This window comes from Gekko japonicus, unplaced genomic scaffold, assembly GCF_001447785.1.
Source record: "Gekko japonicus isolate JY-2015 unplaced genomic scaffold, Gekko_japonicus_V1.1 scaffold656, whole genome shotgun sequence".
Lineage (NCBI taxonomy): Eukaryota > Metazoa > Chordata > Lepidosauria > Squamata > Gekkonidae > Gekko > Gekko japonicus.
The window spans coordinates 668,658-676,835 of NW_015168067.1; positions in this window are offsets into that span (position 1 = coordinate 668,658).

An 8,178-nucleotide genomic window follows, 5' to 3' on the forward strand; every position below is an offset into this window, starting at 1 on the left:
ATCAACATGGCAAATGGGGTTCAATGTGGCCAAGTGCAAAGTGATGCACATTGGAGCCAAGAATCCTAACTATAAATACATGTTGATGGGGTCCAAACTGGCAGAGACTGACCAAGACAGAATCTTGGAGTCGTAGTAGATAACTCACTGAAAATGTCGAGACAGTGTGTGACTGCAATTAAAAAGGCCAATGCTATGCTGGGGATTATTAGGAAGGGAATTGAAAACAGATCAGCCAGTATCATAATGCCCCTGTATAAATCAATGGTGCAACCTCATTTGGAGTACTGTGTACAGTTCTGGTCACCACACCTCAAAAAGGATATTATAGCATTGGAAAAAGTGCAGAAAAGGGCAAGTAGGATGATAAAAGGGTTGGAACACTTTCTCTATGAAGACAGGTTAAAGCGCTTGGGGCTCTTTAGCTTGGAGAAACGACGGCTGAGGGGTGACATGATCGAGGTTTATAAGATTATGCATGGGATAGAGCAGGTCGAGAAAGAAGTGCTTTTCTCCCTTTCTCACAATACAAGAACGTGTGGGCACTCCATGAAACTGCTGAGCAGTTGGGCTAGAATGGATAAAAGGAAGTACTTCTTCACCCAAACAGTGATTAACACATGGAATTCACTGCCACAGGAGGTGGTGGCAGCTAGAAGCATGGACAGCTTCAAGAGGGAATTAGATAAGCATATGGAGCAGAAGTCCATCAGTGGCTATTAACCACAAGGTATAGATAGGAACTCTCAGTCTTGGACAAGTGATGCACTGTATTCTTGGTGCTTGGGGGGGGTAACAGTGGGAGGGCTTCTAGTGTCCTGGCCCCACTGCTGGACTTCCTGATGGCACCTGGTATTTTTGGCCACTGTGTGACAGAATGTTGGACTGGATGGGCCATTGGTCTGATCCAACACTGGCTTCTCTGATGTTCTTATGTTCTCAAGAATGTTTTCGACACCATGGTGATGTCAAGTAATACTATGCAATATACACATAACACATACTCCATCAGTGCACTGGCCACAAATGCCTAATCGCATGAATCTAATCTCTTTAAGAGTTTTCCAGAGATTGACGCACACAGTTTGAGAGACTGTGGAGTTAGGAAAAGGACAGAATATAGCTTGGTGCTTTGAGGAGGTGTTCATTCTAGGTGACTTGTCATATTAGGTTTCATAATACAGCAAGCTTTTATCTTCCCTTGTACCAAATGTGGCATGCTGCAATAGCTTTTTTCTCTCCCCCTCTCACTGGCTGTTTGTCTCTAAATTCCCTTTCTCTGAGCGATATTGATCCTCTGTTGAAAGATCTGAGGCTGCTAAACCCTTTAAGAATTGTCCCTTTCTCCTGCCACAATGGGTGAGAAGCCAGCTTTGCTGTGCAGTCCCTTGTCCCCGCAGTGGTCATCGTACCTCTTCTTTGCATCGATGATAAAAACAATAATACAATCCACTCTGCTGAGTCCATTTTTTTTTTGCCTCAAGTAGGCCAGCTTATCCGTCTGGCGACTGATGTATGTGTTTGTGACCTTATCTTAGCTGCATAATTCTGCATTCAGCTATGAAATTACATTTCAGGAAGTGATTTGGTTTTGCTTCATTCTGTTTAAATTGGCAAGAAGGTAGGGAAGTTCTTCTAGGAACTCATACTGTGGAGATCTGCCGTTGTGGGGTGGGATGGGGGAGTCAATACCTACGTATGCCTGGCGAATAAGAGCAGAAATGCAAACAAAGCTTGAATGTCTTTTTCTTTCAATCAAAAAATATATCTGAAGTACATTATATATCCGTCCTATTGTCTAGAGCTCTACAGTGAGTGAGCAGGGGGGGAGGGGAGAAAGAAAGGAATGACAGGTAACAGATTTCAAGAGGAAACATCTTGCTGAACAAGTCAGCATTTCTCTTTCATTTAAGAGAAGGACATTAAGTTGAGTGGGGGGGAGGAAGCCTCTTTGATGGTACAGAAAGTCATCCCCAGCAGTTCTAAGCCATGATCATTTTGTTGATTTAAACCGACAACAGGTGAGGTCAGAAACAAATCCTGTTTGTCCCACAGTCTGGATGTTCTGGGCCACAATAGATATCCCCCCCCCCCATAATAAGTGCTCACAGGAGCCTTTCGATTTCAGGGTTTCAGACCCAGAGGTCTTTGTAGTAACCTTTCTCCACAGGAAGGACTTATTTACAGAGTGATCTTTTCCCATTTTTAATTGAACTTTCTGGCACTTATTAATGATCTCTCCAGCTCCTAATAGGATCTTGTCAGCTTGCCAGATATTGAAAAAAGGAAAGCTGAGTTATTGCAAAAGATATGAAAGAAGGCAATATAGGTCTTCTTGCTTGCCAATTTCTTCTTTATTGTTGCAGTGATCTGGAAGGCAGAACTTTTCTTATCCTAGGAACTTACAGAATTTCCATTTGGAAGTGTACATGGCGACAGAAAATTCTAATAGTTTTAGTTTTGTTCTGTCCCTTGAGGTTTGTTATATTGGAAGGTGCCATGTAAATTTTCTACCAGTTTGGTGTAGTGGTTAAGTGCGCAGACTCTAATCTGAGAGAACCAGGTTTAATTCCCCACTCCTCCACTTGCACCTGGCTGGATGACCTTGGGCAAGCCGTAGTTGTGATAAGAGCCAGTTTGGTGTAGTGGCAAGTGTACGGACTCTAATCTGGGAGAACTGGGTTCGATTCCCCACTCCTCCACTTGCACCTGTTGATGTGACCTTGGGTCAGTCGCAAGCTCTGGCACAGCTATTCCTGAAAGAGCAGTTTGTGTCAGAGTTCTCTCAGCTCCACCCACCTCACAGGGTGCCTGTTGTGGGGAGGGTGCCTGTTGTGGGGAGGGGAAGAGAAAGGAGTTTGTAAGCCACTCTGAGACACCTTTGGGTAGTGAAGGGCGGGGTATAAATCCAATCTCCTCCTCCTCCTCCTCCTCCTCCAGGGAGGACCTTTGTGGGGCATCCTCGCACTCCCGCCGGCCTTGCAGGTCCACCGCCGGGCCCCTCATGGGGCTTGACAGTGGAGCTGGGACCGTTGGGGGCGGGGTGTGTGGCCTTATGAAACACTTCCGGTGATGTCAGGGGGTGTGGCATATGCTAATGAGTTATGCTAATGAGTTCCCCTAGCTCTTTTTCTATGAAATGACCCCTGGTTGGCAACATATGAAACTGTCTTGTACCAAGTCTGAGCATTAGTCCACCGAGCTCACTATTACCTATTCTGACCACTAGCCACTCTCCCAAGTCCTGAGCCAAGGAAAGTCCTTCCCAACACCTGCTACGGTAAGCCTTTCACTGAAGTTGCCAGAGACTGAACTTGGGACCTTTTGCATGGTGCTCTACCATAAACCAAGGTCCTGCCCAGTTCCTGCCATGTACAGTTAGTGAGTTTCGGATGGAGAACGTGAAGTGCTAGTGAGTCAAAACAGACCAATAGTCTGGATGAATGGTCTGACTTAGTATGAGGCAGCTTCATGTGTTCATATAGCAAAAAAACCCCAATAGTTCCATTCACACCAGTGAATTACTGGTGTCATTCTGGTTGTCTCGTCTTGGTACTGAGGATTCTGGGCCTTGAACTAGGAAACTCCAGATGTCAGATGTGTAGAGTTCATTTCAGTTGCAGGGGTCCACTTCAGTTGTGGATGGGAATAAGAGTGGACAACACTGGCCCTTTTGACTTGAAAGGCAGCATAATGGTCCTAGATTGGCCTTTAACTTAAGGAACATTTTATTGGAAACATTTGGCTGTACAATCTCAGGAGAATATATAGTTGACCAGAGAGAAGTTCTACTGGACATGTGATTGCACTGGAGGCTTCATTTGTATTTTTGTATTTCTTTTCTTTGCCCAGTGGTTAAACTTTGGAACAATTGTTTTCTGGTCTGTATTTAATATTTTGTATATTATGATTGTATATATTTTTACATATCAGCCAATATGTTCTATTTGTATTAGACCTCTGAGGAAGGCCTGTAAAGGCCGAAACGCGTTAGGTCTATTTCATTAGCCTTTGTATGTTTTTATATTTGTATATAAGGTATGAATGGGCCCTTATTTGTTATTTTAATTTGTGTTGAATAAATACATGTATATTTTTGTATGTTTCATAATTAGAGTTTTAGAGTTGGCCCTCTTCTATTCTTGACTAACCTTTTTAGGTTCTGAATCCTAGTTTGGCCAGGCCTTACATAAATACTAGGATTCTGACCTGGTCAACAGAGCAATACCTACTGTTTTCTGTATTCCAGAGTCCAGCTTCTCACACTCAATCCCCCAACTGCAGGGGCCATGAATGTTAAGATCTAGATTTGCATACAGCCACCTAGTATGAAAAGAAAGGAACTTAATAGGGATGTAAGAAATCAACCAATCTTTTCTCACAAAGATTTTTCCAAAATACAAGGACATGGTCTGGTTGATGAAATTTCATCAAAGGCCCCTGCCACACGGCAGGGGAAAAGCCTCTTAAGGCGCGGCTTTTAAAAGCCGCACCAACGTTGAGACGCTGCGGCGGGATCCCATGGATCCCCTGGCCACGGCGCCTTTTCTCCCCGGCGCGATCAAATGCCGGGGAGAAAACACGGCCCTAACCGGGAGCCGGCCGAACTGCGCATGTCCGAGCATGCCCAGTTCGGCTCGGAACTGGAGACGCGCCGGCACATCCTTGCGCCGGCGATCAGACTCCCGGTTTGCGGCGCAGCAGGCAGATGAACCACCTCGGTAGGTGGTTCCTACTTGATCCGTAGCATCGGGTGGATGGGCCAGTTCGGGGACGGAAGCACCACGCTTCCCAGATGTTGTGGTGTGATTGCGCTGGTTTGATCCGCCCCCGAACTGTCCCGCTACTGGCCCAAATCCCCTCGTGTGAATGGGACCAAAGTAATGGTTTAAAAATAGACAGAATGAAAACTCATTTTCATCAAAGAAAGATAAGGTAGAATTCATTACCGCAGCAAAACTGTTTATAGTATTGACTAGGTTTATACTGGCATTGAACTGTTGCACATATATGCTAGGGTTATTGTACTAGCCATCTTTTCTCTCCCTCATCTGAACCCAGTGCCCACTCTCTCATGTGGGTGAGAAATGTCTTTGGTTGTATGATACCACGGTGGCATGATGCCTCCCACTGTCCTGTGATCCAAGATGCCCTTCTGTGTGTGGTAACCTGGATAATGAAACTTTTTGGAGTAGATTTTCAGTGGCTACCACACTGCTGTGATAAAGTACAAGCTGGGCACCCAGGATTTAGCTTTTGTGTGAGAGAAATAGACTTAGATTTAGAAGGGTATAACTGTTTAGGATTGCACTATAAAGCTACATAAGTAATGCTTTCTTTCTCAAATAATGTCTATATCTTTTTTTAAAAAAAAATTGTTTCATTTCCCATTTTTCTTGGCTCCTTTCACATGGTGTTTCCGAACCTTATTGTTAAATCTGTTGTTGCTTGAAAATTATCCCCTAGAGTTGAGGGAGAATGAAATGTTTATATTTTTAAGATAAATTAATACATATAGGGTGTCAGCTGCTGTCTATTGTTTAAAAAAGATCACCTTATTTGTCCTGTTATAAAGCCTCTTCCTAATACGAGCTGCTTACCTTGAAAGATTTCAGCTGTTATAAGCTTACAACAGTTACTCTTTGCTCTGTGTGAGAGGTTGCTACAAATCCTGTTCATTCCCAAACTGGACTACAGTGGTGATTTGAGGGACTGGATATATTGAGGTGGCTAAGGCAGAACAAACTGAAGCTGGATCCTGACAAGACTAAGATGATGGTGGTCTGGAAGGCTGATGTTTTAGAGGGATTAGCTCCACTTGTCCTGGATGGAGACGAGTTGGCTTTTTCAGGACAAGCTAAGAGCTTGGGGGTGCTCATGGACCCAGCCTTATTGTTTGGAAGGGGGAAAAAAGGTTGGTGTACTAGCCAAGAGGGCCTGGTGTCAGCCGCATCTGATTCTCCAAGTCTCTCCTATCTTAGGCTGTGGTCACACACACTAAATAATCCACTTTCAATCCACTTTCAGTGTACTTTCCCACTGGATTTTACTGTGTGAATTATTTAGTGTGCTTGACCGCAGCCACTCAGCCAGTCTATGCTTTTGTACCCTCACAGATGGATTACTGGAATGGGCCCTTGAAGACAGCCTGGAAACTCCAGTTGTTTCAGAATGGGGCGGCCCATATAGTGTCAGTGGCTAGCCAACAGGGATGTTTCTTGTCTATCTTAAACAGCTACATTGGGTGCCAGTTTGTTTCTGAATCCAACTCAGGGTGCTGGTCACAACCTTTAAAGCCCTTCATGGACTAGATCCCGCACATGTAAAGGCCTGTCACCTCCTGTGTATCTTCATGTGCCAACCGTGATCCTCAGGCTGCTGATTACTGGCTGTTTCCTCATTTAATGTAGCCTGTCTGGCAACAACCAGAGCCCATGCATTCTCTACTGTAACACCCGCTTCCTGGAAAGGGCTCCCTGAGGCAGTGAGGGGTGTGCTCTCTTCAGAAATATCCAAGATGCACTGCAAGGCTCATTTTATTTGCCAGGACTTTTAACCAGGTATATACTGGAGGCATTGCTCTGAGAGGAGGGGGGTTACCTGGGGTTTTATGTTGTATGTTTAGTCTTCTCCTTTATTAGTTTGGTACTTGCAACCTGGCCCGTAGCTAACATGGGGCCCACGGGGCCCGGCCTCCTAGTGTTTTTTCTAGGCCCCTTCCCTCCTGGGCTGCCCCCAAAGTGCTCTAACTTACCACCTGCACTGTACTTTCATTTAATTAGCTGGCGGGCCCCTGAGGCCCCCTTCCCCAAAAAAATCCCTAGCTACGGGGCTGCTTGCAGCAGAGAGAAAGAAAACAGGACACAGGTCTTTCTCTTGCTTGGCAGTCTTCCCAGCACCTTTCAAGTTGTTGACTACAGCCTGGGAAGGCAAGATCTGGTCTACCTCTTAGGGTGGTCTGCAAGTCCGAAGTAAGAGCATGATTGGGAAGGGGTGTCTGCATTCCTGTATTGCTCTTGTTGCTCCATCCAGAAATGTTTTGCTGTGTAGAAATTTGGTCAGGTATTTCCCTCCTTCTGTGTCCTCCCCCAGGACCAGCCCTTGACTAAAAGGTGCCCCAACTGAGGAATGTATTTGGTGCCCTTCCTCCATTTGATCAGTCCCCCCCCCCAGAAAACAGCAACAACCACACAATGCAATTTGTTTTGCACTTCATCTGGGTTTCATATTGTCTAAGCTGGAGAGCCAGCTGTGGGGTAATGGTTAAGAGCGGCGGACTCTAGTCTGGAGAACCGGGTTTGATTCCCCACTCCTCCACATGAAGCTTGCTGGGTGACACAACTAAAGCCCCGATAACTGGGGGAGCCCCTGCTGGGAGCTGGGGACTAGCAACCCTAATTCCCACTGCTCATTTGAGCAGCAGCAGCTGCAAGGGCGGGAGGCCAGTGGCCGAAGGGTACCTATCAAAACAGGTAGCCTGGCAACCCTAAGTGGGGAGGAGAGAATAAATACACCAGGGTCCCCAGCCTTTTCGAGCCTTTGGACACTTTCGAAGCTCTGACAGCAGTTAGTCAGCTGCGCAGCAAAATGGCTGCCATGGAAGCGCCTGGACTATTCTGAAGCATCTCCTGCTCCAGTGAGGTACAGGAAAGGCAGGATTGGCTCTTTGCTTTGGAAGAGAAGGGACTAGTCACTGTGGCACGGGTGCTACATTCTAGATCATGAGTATGTTTTACCAGGGAGTCTGGAAGGCGGCTTGTAAGATATGGACTATTCACACTCTGTGTTAATGAGTTTTTACTGAGCCCAGAGAAATGATGCTGCTGCCCATTAGTGAGAGCCTGGCCCACTCAATGGCATGGAAGCGCCTGGACTATTCTGAAGCACCTCCTGCTCCCGTGAGGTACAGGAAAGCCAGGATTGGCTCTTTGCTTTGGAGGAGAAGGGACTAGTCACTGTGGCACGGGTGCTACATTCTAGATCATGAGTATGTTTCACCAGGGAGTCTGGAAGGCGGCTTGTAAGATATGGACTATTCACACTCTGTGTTAATGAGTTTTTACTGAGCCCAGAGAAATGATGCTGCTGCCCATTAGTGAGAGCCTGGCCCACTCAATGGAAGCGAGGTTCTGCTCTCTTGTATCTGGGGATGCAAGAGAGGCTGGGCAGGGATGGGTG